The 20,385-nt window shown below is 44.9% G+C and overlaps 1 long non-coding RNA gene across 1 annotated transcript; it reads left to right on the forward strand.

The window, feature by feature from the left end:
• Positions 1-1,896: 1,896 nt before the first annotated feature.
• Positions 1,897-11,461, forward strand: LOC147122375 (uncharacterized). The gene is made up of 3 exons (XR_015077742.1): positions 1,897-2,192; positions 7,795-7,876; positions 8,944-11,461. It is a non-coding gene; the product is annotated as an uncharacterized LOC147122375 (long non-coding RNA).
• The last annotated feature ends 8,924 nt before the right edge of the window (positions 11,462-20,385 follow it).

The raw sequence follows: 20,385 nt of genomic DNA on the forward strand, positions 1-20,385 counted from the left end.
GTGGCGATCCGCCACAATCTTATTTATGTCCCCTAGTTTTGCACTCCCTACAATTGTAAGCATCTTCTCTATGTCTACCCTATCAAAACCTTTCATAATCTAAAAGACCTCTATCGGGTCACCATTCAACCTTCTCTTTTTTGTATGATTCTATGATTAAGACAGGTGACCGAAACGCTTGGTGAGAGGGGTAGGTTTTTAGCAGCATTATAAAGGAGGAGAACGAGTTGGAGTTAACGGGGCCATTCACACAGTAACTGCTGTTTTAGTCACTGCATGTTGGAAGCAATTTTTGTGTGTGAAGTGCTTTAAGACATTTCTGAGAGATGATCTCAGGCGGCGCATTAATGAAAGTTTTTCTTATCCATTCTTGTCATTCATCTCATTCGCTGTTTGTGGGATCTTGTTCTGTGCAAATTGGCTGCTGCATTTCCCTATCTAACAGTGACTTTACTTCAGAAGTAATTCATTGGCTGTGAAGCATTTTGGACCGTCTTGAGGATGTGAAAGGCTCTATATAAATGCAACTCTTTTTTTTCCTATTCCCTTTCAATGTTACAAAACCTTTTTCGCACAATATGATAATTTAACTTGGAAAACAGTGACAGGATCGGACAAAGTCAACATGGATTTACAAAAGGTAAATCGTGCTTGACTAATCTACTGGAATTTTTTGAGGATGTTCTGGTAAAATAGATAAGGGAGAACCAGTGGATGTGGTGTATTTGGACTTTCAGAAGGCTTTCGATAAGGTCCCGCATAAGAGATTAGCGTGCAAAGTTAAAGCACATGGGATTGGGGGCAAGGTATTGACTTGGATAGAGAACTGGTTGGCAGACAGAAAGCAAAGAGTTGGAATAAATGGGTCTTTTTCCGAGTGGCAGGCAGTGACTAGTGGGGTACCGCAGGGATCGGTCCTTGGACCCCAGCTAGTCACAATATATATTAATGATCTAGATGAGGGAACTAGATGTAATATCTCCAAGTTTGCAGACGACACAAAGCTGGGTGGGCGTGTATGCTGTGAGGAGGATGCCGAGAAACTCCAGGATGGGTGATTGGGCAGAAGCATGGCAGATGCAATATAATGTGGATAAATGTGAGGTTATCCACTTTGGTGGCAAAAACAGGAAGGCAGATTATTATCTGAATGGCAATAGATTGGGCGAAGGGGAAGTGCAACGAGACCTGGGTGTCCTTGTGCACCAGTCGCTGAAGGTAAGCATGCAGGTGCAGCAGGTGGTTAAGAAGGCAAATGGTATGTTGGCCTTCGTAGCGAGAGGCTTTGAGTACAGGAACAAGGATATCTTGCTGCAGTTGTACAGGGCCTTGGTGAGACCACACCTGGAGTATTGTGTGCAGTTTTGGTCGCCTTATCTGAGGAAGGATGTTCTTGCCATGGAAGGAGTTCAGCGAAGATACACCAGGCTGATACCTGGGATGGCAGGTATGACGTATGAGGAGAGATTGGGTTGATTGGGCTTGTACTCGCTGGAGTTTAGAAGAATGAGAGGGGCTCTCATTGAAACTTATAAAATTCTGACAGGACTGGACAGACTAAATGCAGGAAGGATGTTCCCGATGGCCGGGGAGTCCAGAACCAGGGGTCACAGTCTAAGGATAAAGGGTATGCCATTTGGGACAGAGGTGAGGAGGAATTGCTTCACCCAGAGAGTGGTGAACCTATGGAATTCTCTACCACAGAAGGCAGTTGAGGCCAATTCATTAAATATATTCAAGAAGGAGTTGGATATATTTCTTAAGGCTAAAGGGATCCAGGGGTATGGGGAGAAAGCAGGGACTGGGTACTGAATTTGGATGATCAGCCATGATCGCATTGAATGGCGGAGCAGGCTCGAGGGGCCGAATGGCCTACTCCTGCTCCTATCTTCTATGTTTTTTTGTTTTTCTATGTATAACATCGTAGAGGACATGAAGGGAAGATGAATGAAGAGTTGTGCCCTATCGGAAAGCTGTAATTTATTTGGAAAATGTGACTTGTACTGAGAATTGTATTTAACTGTTTTGTGAAATTTGGAGACATTTTAAATAAGTGTTGATTTTTTTTTTCTTTGTTAGAAGCGATTGAGCCAAGGTCACGAGGTGGAAAACCTGGTGGTGACGGCAAGCTTGGCACAGGGAGAGGTACACTACGATTGCGTTCAAAGGGACCTGCAACTGTTGAACAATTGGTAAGTGCTACAGAATGACATGAGCTCCTGAACATGGTTTAAATATTGAGGTTCAAATCCATTTCATTTAAACAAAAGTTTTAAGTGGTTTTTTTATATACTGGAGAATGGAACTCTTAGCACTGCATTAAGCACTCCCAGGTTGTGGATGGCGCAGGCAAATGCGGAGTAAAGCTCCCTCTGCTCTGCCCCAATAATGTGGCTCAGCCTGAACCTCGGACGAGCGCCCGATGCTGCATCAGTGTGGTACTTGTTTTTTTCCCGTTTCTCACCTCGGTCACCTCAGAGGATTGTCGATTAGTACTGAGTAGGGGACAGTCTTGTGGTTTAGCCTCATTTCCAGTAAGAACACAGTTTCTGTGGTAAAGAGAGGACCCAAGAGGAAACTTGATGGATCGCTTTAAAATTATGAAGGTTTCGGTAGGGTGGATGTGTAGAAACTGTTTCATCGAATCAGAGAATGGTTACAGCGCAGTAGGAGGCCATTCGGCCTGTCAAGCCCGTGCCGGCTCTCTGCAAGAGCACTTCAGCTAGTCCCACTCCCCTGCCCTTTCCCCAGAGCCCTGCAAATTATTTTCTTTCACATACTTATCCAATTCCCTTTTGAAAGCCTTGATTGAGTCTGCCTCCACCACGCTTTCAGGCAGTGCATTCCAGATCTTAATCACTCGTGTAAAAAATGTTTTTTCTTATGTCGCATTTGGTTCTTTTGCCAATCACCTTAAATCTGTGTCCTCTGGTTCTTGACCCTTCTGCCAATGGGAACAGTTTCTCTCTATCTACTCTGTCTAGACCCATCGTGATTTTGAACACCTCTAATCTCCTCTCAATCTTCTCTGCTCTAAGGAGAACAACCCCAGCTTCTCCAGTCTATCCACGTAACTGAAGTCCCTCATCCCTGGAATCATTCTCGTAAATCTTTCCTGCACCCTCTAAGGCCTTCACATCCTTCCTAAATTGCGGTGTCCAGAATTGGACACAATACTCCAGTTGAGGCCGAACCAGTGTCTTATTGAGATTCATCATAACTTCTTTGCTTTTGTACTCTATACCTCTATTCATGAAGCCCAGGATCCTGTGAGCCTTTTTAACTACTTTCTCAATCTGCCCTGCCACCTTTAATGATTTGTGCACATATACCCCTAGGTGTCTCTGTTCATGCACCCCCTTTAGGATTGTACCCTTTAGTTTATATTTCCTCTCTTCATTCTTTCTACCAAAATCACAGAAACCCCACAGTGCAGATAGAGGCCATTTCGGCCCATCGAGCCTGCACCGCACACATATCCCACCCGATCCCTGGTAACCCCTACACCAACACATATCCCACCCTATCCCCGTAACCCCACGTATTTAATCCCCCTAACACTAAGGGTCAATTTATCATAGCCAATCAACCTAACCCGCACATCTTTGGACTGTGGGAGGAAACCGGAGCACCCGGAGGAAACCCACGCAAACACGGGGAGAATGTGCAAACTCCACACAGACAGTCACCCGAGGCCGGATTCGAACCTGTATCACTTCGCATTAAATTTCATCTGCCATGTGTCTGCCCATTCCACCAGCCTGTCTATGTCCTCTTGAAGTCTATCCCTATCCTCCTCACTGTTCACTATACTTCCAAGTTTTGTCTCATCTGCAAATTTTGAAATTGTGCCCTGTACACCCACGTCCAAGTCATTAATATATATCAAGAAAAGCAGTGGTCCTAGAACCGACCCCCAGGGAACACCACTGTATACCTTCCTCCAATCCGAAAAACAACTGTTCACCACTGCTCTGTTTCATGTCACTTAGCCAAGTTCGTATCCATGCTGCCACTGTCCCTTTTATTCCACTTGTGAATGATTCCAGAATGAGGCGGTGTAAATATAAGATCGCCACTAACGGATCAAATAAAGAATTGAAGAAGAATTTCTTTACAAAGAGGGTGGTGAGAATGTGGAACTTGTTGCCACATGGAGTGGTTGAAGCAGATTAGCATTGATGCATTTAAGGGGAGGCTTGATACATACATGAAAAAGGATATAGAGGGATACGGGGGGGGGGGGGTGGTTGCAGAGTGGGAGGAGGCTCGTGTGGAGCATGAAGACCAGCAAGGGCGAATAGCCTGTTTCTGTGCTGTAAATTCAATGTCATTGTATGAGTCCCATCAGACTGGCTGGATTTCAATCCAGGTGCCAGCGTCAAACCACCCAGTTTCTGCCTATAAATTTCTATCTGTTAAGATTTCTGTTTCAATGCAATTATACTTCAGCTAATTTCTGTTTGGTTTGTGTCTGATACCTGAACCTGTGGAAATAGTGCGCTAAATTAGCAACAACAACAACGTGCATTTATATAGTGCCTTCAACATGGTAAAACATCCCAAGCTGCTTCACAGGAGCGATTATCGCACAAAATTTGCCACTGAGCCACATGAGATACTGGGACAGGTGATCAGAAGCTTGGTCAAAGAGCTGGATTTTAAGGAGTGTCTTAAAGGAGGAGGGAGAGGTAGAGAGGGAATTCCAAAACTTGGGGTCTAGGCAGCTGAAGGCACGGCCGCCAATGATGGAACAAAGAAAGTTGGGGATGCGCAAGAGGCCGGAATTGGTGGCGTGCAGAGATCTCGAAGGGTTGTAGGACTGGAGGAGGTTGCAGAGATAGGGAGGGGTGAATCCATGGAGGGATTTTCAAACTAGAATTTTAACATCGAGGTGTTGCCGGACCAGGAGCCAGTGTGGGTCAGGGATGATGGGTGAACGGGACTTGGTGCGAGTTAGGATACAGGCAGCAGAGTTTTGGATGAACTCAAGTTTACAGAGAGTGCCAGGTGGGAGGCGGGCCAGGAGAACATTGGAATAATCAAGTCCAGAGGTGATGAAGGTTTCGGCAGCAGATGAGCTTAGGCAGGGGCGGAGATGGGCAATGTTATGGAGGTAGAAGTAAGCGGTCTTGGTGATGGAGAGGATATGGGGTCGGAAACTCACCTCTGGGTCAAATATTTTACTATTTTAGGAATACACTAAATTTCTTTGTGGGGGTGGGGGGAAGCCCAGTTTGCAGTTCTAACGTGTAATTTTAAATTGTTTAGCTTGAAACCTGTTAATAGTGATCCACTTTGAGCCAGATGCTTCTGCAATGTGTTTTTAAACAAATAGTTTTATTTATTTGACCCAGCTGCAGAAAAAGTTTCAACAGGTTGATATCCAGCACGTGAAGCATCGCATCAACGTCACAGCGTGGTGCACCTATTCCAATAAACTCCAGCTTCACTCCTGCAATCCCACCTTCAGGATGACCCAGTGAGCAGGAAACGGAACGCACCAAGTGCTCTGTACTGCCCACCCCCTGGATAGGCTGAGGGTCATCCAGAGTACGCCACTCCCCTGTACATTCTCCAAGTACATTTCACAAGGAGAATACAGACTATTGTCTCCAATTCTTGCCACCACTCTTTTTAGGAAAGATGTGAAGGCCTTGGAGAGGGTGCAGAGGAGATTTACTAGAATGGTACCAGGGATGAGGGACTTCAGTGATGTGGAGCGACTAAAGAAGCTGGGATTATTCTCCTCAGAGCAGAGACGATTAAGGGGAGATTTAAGAGGCGTTCAAAATCATGAAGGGTTTTCATAGTGTAAATAAGGAGAAATTGTTTCCACTGGCAGGAGGGTCGGTAACCAGAGGACACAGATTTAAGATACAGGAAACTCTTTGGTATCCGGCACCGACGGGACCGGCGTGTTGCCAGTTGATCAAAAATTCCGGATGACAGAGGGTTATCTACCGAGGCTATTTTTAACAGAAAAATTAAAAAAATCAAGAAATGTGCAGTATACAGTAATTGGGTACTCACCTACAGAATGTTGTGTTAAATGGATGGTGGAAGATGCTTGATTAAGTACAGTACTGCCAGTTGAGGGTAATGCAATGCAATGACTACCAGCAGCGTGGGGGAGACACAGTACCCCTGTAAAATGGCGGATCAGAAGAGATTACCGGCAGCGCGGGAGTCAGACTCCTGTTACAGGGGTATTGAGGTGTTCAGACTCCCGACAGCGCCAAGAAGCCGAGTAGTGGCAGTTTGGAGAACTACCCCCACTGACTAACTCGGCCACCGCGGGAGACTCGGACTCGGACTCAGCAACATTGCCGGTTACTGAGGTGTTGTTTTCGGAGTGAGAATTTTGCCAGTTAATAGAGAATTCCGGATATTTAGGTGCCGTTTAAACGAGAGTTTCCTGTATTTGACAAAAGACCCAGAGGGGAGAATTTTTATTTTTTATTTTTTACACCGAGTTGTGATGATCTGGAATGCTCTGCACAATGGGCCAAATGGCCTCTTGTGTTGCACAATTCCACGTGTTTCTTGTATGTGTACCAGTTCAGTCTCCCTGAAGGCAGGCCTAGAAAGACTTGGTGAGGTGAGGCTTGATACAAATCGTTAAGCTATTCTATTTCACAGCGAGTGAATGCATAGAACAGTTATCAGATTCACTTCGTTCAATCAGTACAACAGATCTTGGTGTAATAATAAAAAAAACAATGAACACTACCTCTTCCCACACCAGTAGGTTGTCTGTCTTAAATAAAATGATTTCTGACTATTCTCTCCCCCACTCCAGCCTGTGCTGCCTGACTGCCTGCAGCATTCTGTTTCAAAATCCTTTTAACTTGTGTGAATCCACTATGCTTTAAAATCTACTTAAAAGTAACCCCCTTCTTTCCAGATTTTTTCTGTTCGGGATAAATGGTCAATAAAAGAAGGCTAAAACGTGTCCAAAATTGTATCTCTAAATGTGGTTCTCGCTCTCCAAAGGTAGCTTTAGACACTACACTGCATTGCTGGTTCAGGATTCTATTGGGAGTTCTTGGTGTGTAGCCATGATTATCTAGGTTTGTTTTATCTGTCGGCTGTGGCTCAGTTGGTAGCACTCGCCCCTCTCGAGTCGGAAGGTGGTGGGTTCAAGCCGAGCTCTGGAGACTTGAGCACATAATCTAGGCTGACACTCCCAGTGCAGCACCGAGGGAGCGCTGCACAATCGGAAGTGCAGTCATTCAGATGAGACGTTAAACCGAGTCCCTGTCTGCCCTCTCGGTTGTACATACAAGATCCCACGGCACTATTCAAAGAAGAACTGGGGAGTTCTGCATGAGGTCGAAGGAGAAGCTGGATAAACACATGGAGAAAGGAATAGAAGGTTAATGCTCATTAGTTGAAGAGGGGTGGGAGGAGGCTTGTGCGGAGCATAATGGACCAGTTGGACTGAGTGGCCTGTTTCTGTGCTGTACATTCTGTGTAATTCTCCCCGGTGCCTGGCCAACATTGATCCCTCAACCAAGACTTTAAAGCCCCCTCCCCCCAAGATTATCAGGACATTTATTTCATTGCTGTTTGTGGGAACTCGTAATGTAGGAAACTCAGCAACAACGGTGACTCCACTTCAGAAGTTTGGGTTGTCATGAAAGGCGCTATATAAATGCAGTCTTTGTTTTTTTTTTGAAGCAATGTATAATGTGAGGATCTATTTCTTTGGTGTGTGTGGTAAATTTGTTGATTGTCTCGCAGTCCGTGGTCAATTGATTTTTATTCTTGAAATAACTTCTTTATCAACAGCCCACCGAATTTGAAGAAAAGGCAATCCGTAAAGTGGATGACCTATTGGAAAGTTATATGGGTATAAGGGACACAGAGCTAGGTGAGTTTCTTGGTATTTTTCATAACAAACGTGGTATTTGGGTCTATAGAACTCTAATTAACCACAGTGCTTCTCTCTCTTCCTCGTGGCTACCTGCGAAATGTGTTTCCAAACTCGCGGCACTACTTTTTCACTAGGATTTCAGGGTGCGAGTGTGAAATTTTCACACTACGTCCACTTCATATGTGAAAAGCATCCAACAGTACAGATTTTCTGCTTCCAAACTTGGGTTAGCTAAAGAGCATTTTGAACTGTCTAACATTAGGGTGCAGACCCTTTTGAAGTATTTTGCTTTTTATTTATTTTGAGATATTGCTTGACTAGTCTGTCAACTTGAGCACCTGTCCCCAGATGTTGGTGAGGACTTTGCAAGGTCGACTGGGCTGAGATTGCCTGAAGTCTTTCTGATGTGATGTGTCTCCGTCTTGAGTTTCTTTGTCTCCCTTATTTTTGAAGTCTGTAGTGATTGTTTACACACAAATGATTTGCTTGGCCACTTCAGAGGCTATTAAGAGGCAACGTTCTCGTGCGACTGACTTGTGTGTTCACGGCAGATTCTGTTTCTGTAACAGCCTCACTAATCATATCCATCAGCCAGCAACCCAGACTCCATAACCATCCCTGGATATGTTGTATCCCACTGGCAGGATAGACCCTCCAGAGGTGGGGGCACAGTCAGGTGGTTCTGGGAGCTCTAACATTGAAGTTGGATGGCATCAGGTCAAACCCTATAGAGCAAGCCTCCTGCTGATCATCAGCTACTGCCCCTCCCCCAACCAGCAAAACAATATTTCTCCATCTTGAGTTTCACTTGGAGGGCGCTCTGAGGGAAGCAATGGCACTGAATGTACTCTGGGCGAGGGGACTTCATCAATGCCCACCACCAAGAGTGGCTCGCTGGTACCACCACTGGCTGAGCCCTGAAGGACATAGCCGCCGGACTGAGCCTGCATCAGGTGTTGAGGGAACCGACATCCTGGGAAGCTGCATGGGACCTTTTACTGTGTTGAAGGCGCTGTATAAACTGCAAGTTGTTGTTAAAACCTGGTTTCTTTCTTTCTCTTCAGCTGCGACCATGGTTGAGGTCGGAAAGGACAAGAAAAATCCCGATGAATTTGCGGTGGCGCTTGACGAAGCTCTCGGAGACTTTGCATTCCCGGACGAGTTTGTCTTTGACATTTGGGGAGCGATAGGTGACGCAAAGAAGGGAAGACTTTAGTGCCACCAATTCTATAGGGATTAATGGACAGTGTTTTGAAGCTCTTCCCTCATTCTTCCCTTTTTAATGTCAAATGGACAATTAACTTTGTAGCCTGAAAGTGGAGTGAATGCAGTTTTAATTGAAGCGTTTGATTTGCCCTGTGACTCCTGTCCATTCGTGCTATTGCAGCCTAGTTTTATTGAGTACTTTTGATTCAATAAACTCTAAACGAGAGGACAGTGCATCATAAACACAAGGCAGTATAAAATTACAGCCAATGAAGCACCGAGCAACACCCCCCCCCCCCCCCCCCCCCTCCCCCCAACCAACCAGGTTGTGTTAGGAAAGAGAATAGGGCAGACTTGCCTTGATCAGCCTGCAGCATGGACCTCCTTTTTCATGAGCCTTGATGAATTGCTGAGCAATTTACCGCCTCCGCTCCTCCCTGGTGTCTACTGGAGAGCAGCGCTGGATGCAGATATAAAGGAGGGCGAGTGGGGTTGAGAGATCAGTATGTGCTCACTTGTCCCTCCTATTGGGAACTGCAAAAATCAAAGCACTTGTAACCTGATTGACCATTTGCCAGTGTTGCCACTGGGTAAGGTGTAATAATGGGAGCATGAAAGATTTCATTCAATTTCTACTTCAGCGAAACAAGAATTGTAGTTACAGACTTTGCTCTTTCAAAATTGGATTGTGTCTGAAGGGAGCGTTTGGAATTTATAACACTCTGGCTTAGTGCTGGTTGTCGCAATTTGAGGTGATGAAATAAGAGTACTGTGCACTTGAGCATATTGGCTGTGATGCGATTCCCTATTAGTATCCTAAATAAGGCTGGTGACGACACTGATTTACTGTACCTGTATAAATTATATTGGACCAAAGATTTTTTCAGAAGAATATTTTGTACACTCCAATTCCTCAAACTAATGAGGGTTTTGTATAATTTTAAGCATATATGGGCCTAATATATTTTGAGACAAAATTACAAACAAAAAGTGTTTTATAACTATAATCTTTTTTGTTACGAAGCCTTAAAGTTATTTACCACAGTGTGCCTAATGCCATTCCACAATGTGTTATAACCAAATTGTCTGCTAATTTTGTTTTTGATCTTTGCATGAGATGTGGTACCAGGGCTGTCACCTAATCAGAAGTTTGGTAGGATTTCTATTTTAAATATAGACCGAGTACTACTAATTTTGGGTTCATTTAATCTGTAAATGTGTTGCCTATTGATTGTATGAATGTAGCGAGGAATTTACTGCGATGGTTTGGGTTCTCATTACCTGGGGCGATGCCCTCATCTGGCACGGCTCCCCTGCCCCCCCAATGCCCATTCACTCGAAAGCTATTCCTTAATTCCAGTGATGCAGAGCGCCTGGGAAACTAGTCAGGACTTCTCTAAAGAATCATTTTTGTATAACATTGTTTGGTGAGTCAAACTATATCATTATTTTTCCACCCACTGCTTGGAACATATATAATTTCATTTTTTAATATCGTATATACTGGATATAATTAGTGCATCATGCATTGGATGTCTATAATCTTCAACATCTTGTTTATTTATTTAATCTCTTTGTTCTACATTGGGATGGATTTGTGTTCACATTGCTATATTTTTCAATGGGGTATGGGTGCTTCATCCATTCTATATTACTATAACTTTACAGAAGCACTTGCTTCAAACTGTTCCCAGGGGTGTCGAACCTTAATCTCAGTGAGCCGCACAGTTATGTGCCATGGAGCCACACCAGACCATGAATGAAGTTTAAATCAACACTCCCATTATAATTTACATATATCTCAAGCTGCTGACATCCACCAATGAGGCAACAGCACAACGCCCCCCCCCCCCCCCCCCCCAAAAGGCCCACGAAATTCAAACCGGTCCAACCAGAGTAAGAAACACTAGCACAAACAGGGCCTGACCTGCCGGGGACCTGGAGGCTGCAGGTGACCCACAGGTTGCAGTTTGGATGCCTCTGTCCTACGGGACTAGTTTCCCTTTCAAACCTAACCAATTTTCTTCTGCACTTTCATTCATAGGGAAAATTTTTTTTTTTAAATGTGGCAAAATAACTACTTAGAGCATTATTCATAAAGGGTGTTGCACAATGGACATTCTGCCATAATTGTACTTCAAAATGCCACTCTGGATTATAATGACTACTTCGCCGAAAGCAATGCATCTGTGTGTGAACTACTGAATATTAGAAATGAGATTTACATTACATCAAGTGAAAATATCTTCTGTAAAGATTGTTTTCTATTGAAGTTTTTTTTTGAGAAACCTTGTGTTAAAAGCATTAATACGATAAATAACTTACTACAGAAATGCTGCTCTAGAATCTTTACTATTAAACCCATTGTACAGCATGCATCATTACTTTTTGCATTCATCGCAGTGATTGTTCCTTCTGGGGAGTGTAAGACCTTCCGCTTTGCGTATTCTGTCAGCATCAAGCACTCCCAGGTCAGCTATAGCATGGTGCAGAGTAAAGTCGTCTCTATTTCTCCCCAATAATATGCCTCAGTCCCACACTCGAGCGCTTCCTGCTACATCAATGCGACGGATTTTGCATTGTCATTTTAATGCCCAACGAGACCAGTTTTGTACATGGGATTAGTCCCACTAAAATGAGTTGAGACCACCCAATCTCATGCCTCGCAGAAGACTCAAGCCCAGTCTGATGGGATAAGATTCAGGCAAATGGGGAAGCTAATTTGATGTAGGCAAATGGGGAAGCTAATTTGCTTAAGCAAGGTCCCACAATTGCTAAGCAGATGAATGACCAGATAATGTGCTTTGATGGTGGTTGAAGGATAAATATTGGTTGGAACGTAGCCTAGAGATTCTTTTGAAGTCTTCTCGCTGCAGCGGGTGGGCTTCCATCATGAATCAAAGCTCAAGTGTCCATTATTGGAAGTTGTACAGTTGGCTCGAGATTTATCCTGTAAAATTAATGGAAATGGGGGGCAATTCACTTGGATGCTTTGCTGTTATTTTGTTAATCTACTTAATTTACTGAATCCGAATTAAATGGGAACAAATAAATCTCCAGCAAGTGTTAATTCATCTGTAATTGTCCCACATGGGACAACTGGAATTCGAGTGCAAGTTCACTCTTTAGCCTGTTAGCATTCTGAGGATTTAAGGCAGCAGACCAGACAAGTGATCAGTGCAAAATGCAAAGATGAGGCACTTTACATGCTATGTTAAGAGTGGGAAAAGGGGGGGGAAAAAAAAAAGTTTATCCTTAGCGGGTGTCCCTTCAATGTTCCAAGAGCTCAGAATATTATCAGTGTGCACATCACAACATTGACTAACTTATGTCTCATTTCCCTGTGGAACTTTTCCTTTACACAATGTCTGAGTCAGTTATGGGACCGAGTCCAGTTTGGAAAGAACTTTTCCATGCTTTGATGAGCAAGCCAGTTCGAGAGGGGGCTGTTTGCCTGGAATGTTCATACTGGGACTATATTTTCTTGGATACAACTCCCCGCTCAGCTGCCATAACTTCCCCCAAAGTGAAGCACAAACCTCATTTGCAACACGAGCGATGCTACAACAGCGGAGCGGGAGCACCTCCGAAGAAATTCCGGGCCATAGCTTCAAACTCGGTGCTCGGCGTTGGGTTCATATAGAACGAAAGACTTGCATTTATATAGCGCCTCAGGATGTCCCAAAGCGCTTTACAGGCAATGAAGTATATTTGAAGTGTATCACTGTTGTAATATAGCAAATGTGGCAGTCAATTTGTGCACAGCAAGCTCCCACAATGTGATAATGACCAGATAGTCTGTTTTAGTGATGTTGGGATAAGGGATAAATATTGGCCAGGATACCAGGGAGAATACCCATGCTCCTCTTCAAATAGCACCACGGGATCTTTTACGTTCACCTGAGAGCAGACGGGGCCTCGGTTTAACGTCTCATCAGAAAGAAGGCACTTCCGACAGTGCAGCACTCCCTCAGTGCTGCACTGGGGCCTGTCGGCCTAGATTTTGTGTTCACACCCCCCCCCCCCCAAACATTATGACACACAGGCGAGAGTGCTACCACTGTGCCACGGCTGATACCTGAATAGTTTACCAAGTCAGAAGGCCCGAGGTTTAACGGTGCGCTCCTGATGGTTATTTAGTGACCTGTGATTGGAATTTGTACGTATGCGGATGTTAATGCCGGAGCAATCCGGCTTGGCTCTGATGCCCCTTCTCCTCCCCCCACTAGACTCTCACAGGAAAGATCATCGCTTAAATATGCCCATCAATGCTCACGTAATTGTGTAACCACATGCAGAATCCTTTCCAAGCACTGGAACAATACAGAGAAAATAAAACTATTTTGAATAAGAGCAGGGGAGTTCTCTCCAGTGATAAAACAGAGTCATAGAGTTATATAGCACAGAAAGAGGCCCTTCGGCCCATCGTAGCCTCGCCAGAAGTGTAAACGGGGTTTGTGCTGCACTATCGTGAAAATTACTGCAGAGAGTGGGAGCAGCTCCGAGGAAATCATGGGACAACCGTCTGACCCAGACTCGCGAGCAACTGAGCTTAACTCCTCCTTGTCTCCCTAGCTCTGCGACCTCCTCCAGCCCTACCACCCTCCGAGATCTCTGGGCTCCTCCAGTTCTGGCCTCTTGCACGTCCCACATTTTCATCGCTGCACCATGGGTGGCCGTGCCTTAAGCTGCCGAGGCCCTCGGCTCTGGATTTCCCTCCCTAAACCTCTCCGCCTCTCGTCCTTTAACAACCTCCTTAAAATCTACCTATTTGACTGAGTATTTGGTCACCTGTCCTAGTATATCCTTATGGGGCTTGGGGTCAAATCCAATAACACACCTATGAAGTGCCTTGGGACATTTTAAGGCGCTGTATAAATGGAAGTTGTAGTAGCGGACACACGTCGTTAGAGGAGATGGCGAGGCTACGAATGGCAGTAGATGAAGGGTGATTAATGGTGGGGCCACTGAAGATGTCAATGCATTGGAGACACTAGTAAACAAAATACATGGTGACTGTTCCACAAGTATCTACCGCTGTAACCACTGGGATTGTGGAATGGCCCATTTGCCAAGGTGGCATCTTGGTGGTGTGTTGAAAGGGCTTATACTCTGCTGTACATTATGGGCGTTTAAAGCGAGATTGGAAAATGCTGGAAAGAAAGAAAGAATTTGCACTTGCAAAGCGACCTCAGGACATCCCAAAGCGTTTTACAGCCAATTAAATACTTTTGAAGTGCAGTCACCGTAATGTAGGAAATGTGACCGGCAATTTGCGGGCATCAAGTTCCCACAAACAGCAACATGATAATTACCAGATCATCTGTTTTAGTGATGTTGGGATAACGAATAAATATTGGCCAGGATACCAGGGAGAACTCCCCCTGCTCTTCAAATAGCACCACGGGATCTTTTATGTCCACCTGAGAGAGCAGATGGGACCTCGGTTTAACGTCTCATTGGAAAGAAGGCACTTCCGACAGTGCAGCATTCCCTCAGTGCCGCACTGGGGCCTGTCAGCCTAGATTTTGTGTTCAAGTCTCTGGAGTGGGCCTTGAACCCCTCCCAACATTATGACGCACAGGCGAGAGTGCTACCGTTGCACCACGGCTGGCACCTGAATCGTTTACTAAGTCAGAAGGCCCGAGGTTTAACGGTGCTTTGGTAACTTATCTCAGTCATGGCAGTGGACGGAGCCCTACAATTAGTGTCAGCACCCCCTGCGTACAGCTAGGCAAAGCAACCAGGATTCCTGCTCCTGATGGTTATTCAGTGACCTGTGATTGGAATTTGTTCATATGCGGATGTTAAGGCGGGCAAGATCTGGCTTGGCTCTGATGCCCCTTCTCCCCCCCTCCTCCCACTAGACTCTCACAAGAAAGATCATCGCTTAAATATGTCCATCAATGCTCATATAATTGTGTAACCACATGCAGAATCTTTTCCAAACACTGGAAAAATACAGAGAAAATAAAACTGGCTGATTTCAGGAAAAATTCTAATTTCTTACAGATTCCCGAAGAGGCAAGCTCCAGGAGTATAAGAACATAAGAAATAGGAGCAGGAGGAGGCTATTTGGCCTCTCGAGCCTGCTTCGCCATTCAATAAGATCCTGGCTGATCATCTACTTCAACTCCACTTTCCTGCACTATCCCCATATCCCTTGATTCCCTTTATATTCAAAAATCTATCGATACCTGTCTTGAATATACTCAACGACTGAGCCTCCACAGCCCTCTGTGGTAGAGAATTCCAAAGATTCACCACCCTCTGAGTGAAGAGATTGCTCCTCATCTCAGTCCTAAATGTTAAGGCAGGAGAAGATCCGGCTTGGCTCTGATGCCCCTGCTCCACCTCTGGACCAGATAATCTGTTATATCACTGGAGAGGACTCCCCTGCTCTTATTCAAAATAGTTCCATGGGATCTTTACCTCCATCCGAGAGGGTAGACGGGGTTTCGGTTTAACATCTCCTCTGAAACATGGCACCTCCGACAGTGCAGCGCTCCCTCAGTAGTGCCCTGGAGAGTCAGCCTAGATTTTTGTGTTCACGTCTCAAGATTGGGACTTGAACCCACAACCTTCTGACTCACAGGCGAGAGTGCTGCCCACTAGTACTCAGTGAGTGCTATGTTGTCAGAGGGGCTGTGCTTAAGGAGTCAGTAAGAGATTAGAATTTTTCCTGGAATCAGCCACAGTTTTATTTTCTCTGTATTTTTCCAGTGCTTGGAAAGGATTCTGCATGTGGTTACACAATTACATGAGCATTGATGGGCATATTTAAGCGAAGATCTTTCTTGTGAGAGTCTAGTGGGATGAGGTGGAGAAGGGGCATCAGAGCCAAGCCGGATCTTTCCCGCCTTAGCATCCGCATACGTACAAATTCCAATCACAGGTCACTGAATAACCATCAGGAGCAGGAATCCTGGTTGCTTTGCCTATCTGTACGCAGGGGGTGCTGACACTAATTGTAGGGCCCCGTCCACTGCCATGGCTGAGATAAGATACCAAAACACCGTTAAACCTCGGGCCTTCTGACTTAGTAAACGATTCAGGTGCCAGCCGTGGCGTAGCGGTAGCACTCTCGCCTGTGCGTCATAATGTTGGGAGGGGTGTTCAAGGCCCACTCCAGAGACTTGAACACAAAATCTAGGCTGACAGGCCCCAGTGCGGTACTGAGGGAGTGCTCCACTGTCGGAAGTGCCTTCTTTCCGATGAGACGTTAAACCAAGGCCCCGTCTGCTCTCTCAGGTGGACATAAAAGATCCCGTGGTGCTATTTGAAGACGAGCAGGTGAGTTCTCCCTGGTATCCTGGCCAATATTTATCCCTTATCCCAACATTACTAAAACAGATGATCTGGTCATTATCATGTTGCTGTTTGTGGGACCTTGATGTCTGCAAATTGCTTTTTGCATTTCCTACATTACAACAGTGACTGCACTTCAAAAGTATTTAATTGGCTGTAAAGAGCTTTGGGACATCCTGGAGTCGCTTTACAAGTGCAAATTCTTTTTTTTATTCTAACATTCTGAGACTGTGACCCCTGGTTCTAGACTCCCCAGCCAGGGGAAACATCCTCCCTACATCTACCCTGTCAAGCCCTGTAAGAATTTTGTATGTTTCAATGAGATCACCTTTCATTCTTCTAAACCCTAGAGAATATAAGCCCAGTCTACTCAATCTCTTATGATTGGGCAGAAGCATAGCAGATGCAATATAACGTGGATAAATGTGAGGTTATCCACTTTGGTAGTAAAAATAGGAAGGCAGATTATTATCTCAATGGCAATAGATTGGGAGAAGGGGAAGTGCAACGAGACCTGGGTGTCCTTGTGCACCGATCGCTGAAGGTAAGCATGCAGGTGCAGCAGGCGGTTAAGAAGGCAAATGGTATGTTGGCCTTCATAGCAAGAGGGTTCGAGTACAGGAACAAGGATGTCTTGCTGCAGTTGTACAGGGCCTTGGTGAGACCACATCTTGAGTACTGTGTGCAGTTTTGGTTGCCTTATCTGAGGAAGGATGTTCTTGCCATGGAAGGAGTTCAGCGAAGATTCACCAGGCTGATACCTGGGATGGCAGGAATGACGTATGAGGAGAGATTGGATCGATTGGGCTTGTACTCGCTGGAGTTTAGAAGAATGAGAGGGGATCTCATCGAAACTTATAAAATTCTAACAGGACTAGACAGACTAGATGCTGGAAGGATGTTCCCGATGGTCGGGGAGTCCAGAACCAGGGGTCACGGTCTAAGGATAAGGGGTAAGCCATTTAGGACAGAAATGAGGAATTTCTTCACCCAGAGAGTGGTGAACCTGTGGGATTCTCTACCACAGAAGGCAGTAGAAGCCAATACATTAAATATATTCAAGAAGGAGTTGGATATATTTCTTAAGGCTAAAGGGATCAAGGGGTTTGGGGAGAAAGCAGGGACCGGGTACTGAATTTGGATGATCAGCCATGCTCGCATTGAATGGCGAAGCAGGCTTGAGGGGCCGAATGGCCTACTCCTATCTTCTATGTTTATAGGACAATACCCCCATCCCAGGAATCAGTATGGTGAACCTTGTGTCTTAATGCAAGGAGCATTCGTAATAGGATGGATGAATTAGCTGCGCAAATAGATGTAAACGGATATGATATGATTGGGATTACGGAAACATGGCTCCAGGGTGACCAAGGCTGGGAACTCAACATCCAGGGGTATTCAATATTCAGGAAAGACAGGCAAAAAGGAAAAGGAGGCGGGGTAGCATTGCTGGTTAAAGAGGAGATTAACACAATAGTAAGGAAGGATATTAGTTCTGATGATGTGGAATCTGTATGGGTAGAGCTGAGAAATACCAAGGGGCAGAAAACGTTAGTGGGAGTTGTATACAGACCCCCAAATAATAATGTGAAGGTTGGGGATGGCATTAAATGGGAAATTAGAGATACGTGCAATAAGGGCACCGCAGTTATCATGGGTGACTTTAATCTACATATAGATTGGGCTAACCAAATTAGTAATAATACTGTGGAGGAGGAATTCCTGGAGTGTATACGGGATGGTTTCCTGGACCAATAGGTCGAGGAACCAACTAGAGATCAGGCCATCTTAGACTGGGTATTATGCAATGAGAAAGGAATAATTAGCAATCTTGTTGTGCGAGGCCCCTTGGGGCGGAGTGATCATAATATGATAGAATTCTTCATTAAGACGGAGAGTGAAGTATTTGACTCAGAGACTAAGATCCTGAATTTAAATAAAGGAAACGATGATGGTATGAGGCGCGAGTTGGGTAGGATTGATTGGGGAATGTTACTCAAAGGGTTGACGGTGGATAGGCAATGGCAAACATTTAAAGATCGCATGGATGAACTACAGAATTTGTTCATCACCGTTTGGCATAAAAATAAAACAAAAAAGGTGACTCAACCGTGCCTAACAAGGGAAATTAGGGATAGCATAAGATCCAAGGAGAGGACATATAAATTGGCCAGAAAAAGCAGTAAACCTGAGGATTGGGAGCAGTTTAGGATTCAGCAAAGGAGGACAAAGGGATTAATTAAGAGGGGGGAAATAGAGTATGAGAGTAAGCTTGCAGGGAACATAAAAGCTGACTGTAAAAGCTTCTATAGATATGTGAAGAGAAAAAGATTGGTGAAGTCAAGCATAGGTCCCTTGCAGTCAGAATCAGGGGAATTTATAATGGGGAACAAAGAAATGGCAGACCAGTTAAATACATACTTTGGTTCTGTCTGCACAAAGGAGGACACAAACTCCCAGAGATGTCAGTGAACATAGGGTCTAATGAGAGGGAGGAACTGAATGAAATCAGTATTTGTAGGGAAATGGTGTTAGGGAAATTGATGGGATTGAAGGCTGATAAATCCCCAGGGCCTGATAATCTACATTCTAAGGTACTTAAGGAAATGGCCCTAGAAATAGTAGATGCGTTGCTGGTCATCTTCCAAAATTCTATAGACTCTGGAACATTTCCCATGGATTGGAGGGTAGCTAATGTTACCCCACTATTCAAAAAAGGTGGTAGAGAGAAAATGGGGAATTATAGACCGGTAAGCCTGACAATGCTAGAGTCCATTATAAAAGATGTAAGCAGAGCACTTGGAAAACAGTGACAGGATCGGACAAAGTCAACATGGATTTACAAAAGGTAAATCGTGCTTGACTAATCTACTGGAATTTTTTGAGGATGTAACTGGTAGAATAGATAAGGGAGAACCAGTGGATGTGGTGTATTTGGACTTTCAGAAGGCTTTCGATAAGGTCCCGCATAAGAGATTAGCGTGTAAAGTTAAGGCACATGGGATTGGGGGCAAGGTACTGACTTGGATAGAGAACTGGTTGGCAGACAGGAAGCAAAGAGTTGGAATAAACAGGTCTTTTTCTGAGTGGCAGGCAGTGACTAGTGAGGTACCGCAGGGATCGGTCCTAGGACCCCAGCTATTTACAATATGTATTAATGATCTAGATGAGGGAACTAGATGTAATATATCCAAGTTTGCAGACAACACAAAGTTGGGTGGGCATGTGTGCTGTGAGGAGGATGCTGAGAAACTCCAGTATGATTTGGACAGGTTAGGTGATTGGGCAGATGCAGCATAATGTGGATAAATGTGAGGTTATCCACTTTGGTGGCAAAAACAGGAAGGCAGATTATTATCTGCATGGCAATTGATTGGGAGAAGGGGAAGTGCAATGAGACCTGGGTGTCCTTGTGCACCAGTCGCTGAAGGTAAGCATGCAGGTGCAGCAGGCGGTTAAGAAGGCAAATGGTATGTTGGCCTTCGTAGCAAGAGGGTTCGAGTACAGGATCAAGGATGTCTTGCTGCAGTTGTACAGGGCCTTGGTGAGACCACACCTTGAGTATTGTGTGCAGTTTTGGTCGCCCTATTTGAGGAAGGATGTTCTTGCCATGTAGGGAGTGCAGCGAAGATTCACCAGACTGGTACCTGGGATGGCAGGAATGATGTACAAGGAGAGATTGGGTCGATTGGGCTTATACTCGCTGGAGTTTAGAACAATGAGAGGGGATCTCATTGAAACTTGTAAAATTCTAACAGGACTAGACAGACTAGATGCAGGAAGGATGTTCCCGATTGCGGGGGAGTCCAGAACCAGGGGTGACAGCCTAAGGATAAGGGGTAAGCCATTTAGGACAGAGATGAGGAGGAATTTCTTCACCCAGAGAGTGGTGAACCTGTGGAATTCTCTACCACAGAAGGCAGTAGAGGCCAATTCATTAAATATATTCAAGAAGAAGTTAGATATATTTCTTAAGGCTAAAGGGATCCAGG

This window comes from Somniosus microcephalus, chromosome 3 (genome assembly GCF_052327205.1).
Source record: "Somniosus microcephalus isolate GS21.2 chromosome 3, FLI_Smic_1.0, whole genome shotgun sequence".
In the NCBI taxonomy this organism is placed as follows: Eukaryota; Metazoa; Chordata; class Chondrichthyes; order Squaliformes; family Somniosidae; genus Somniosus; species Somniosus microcephalus.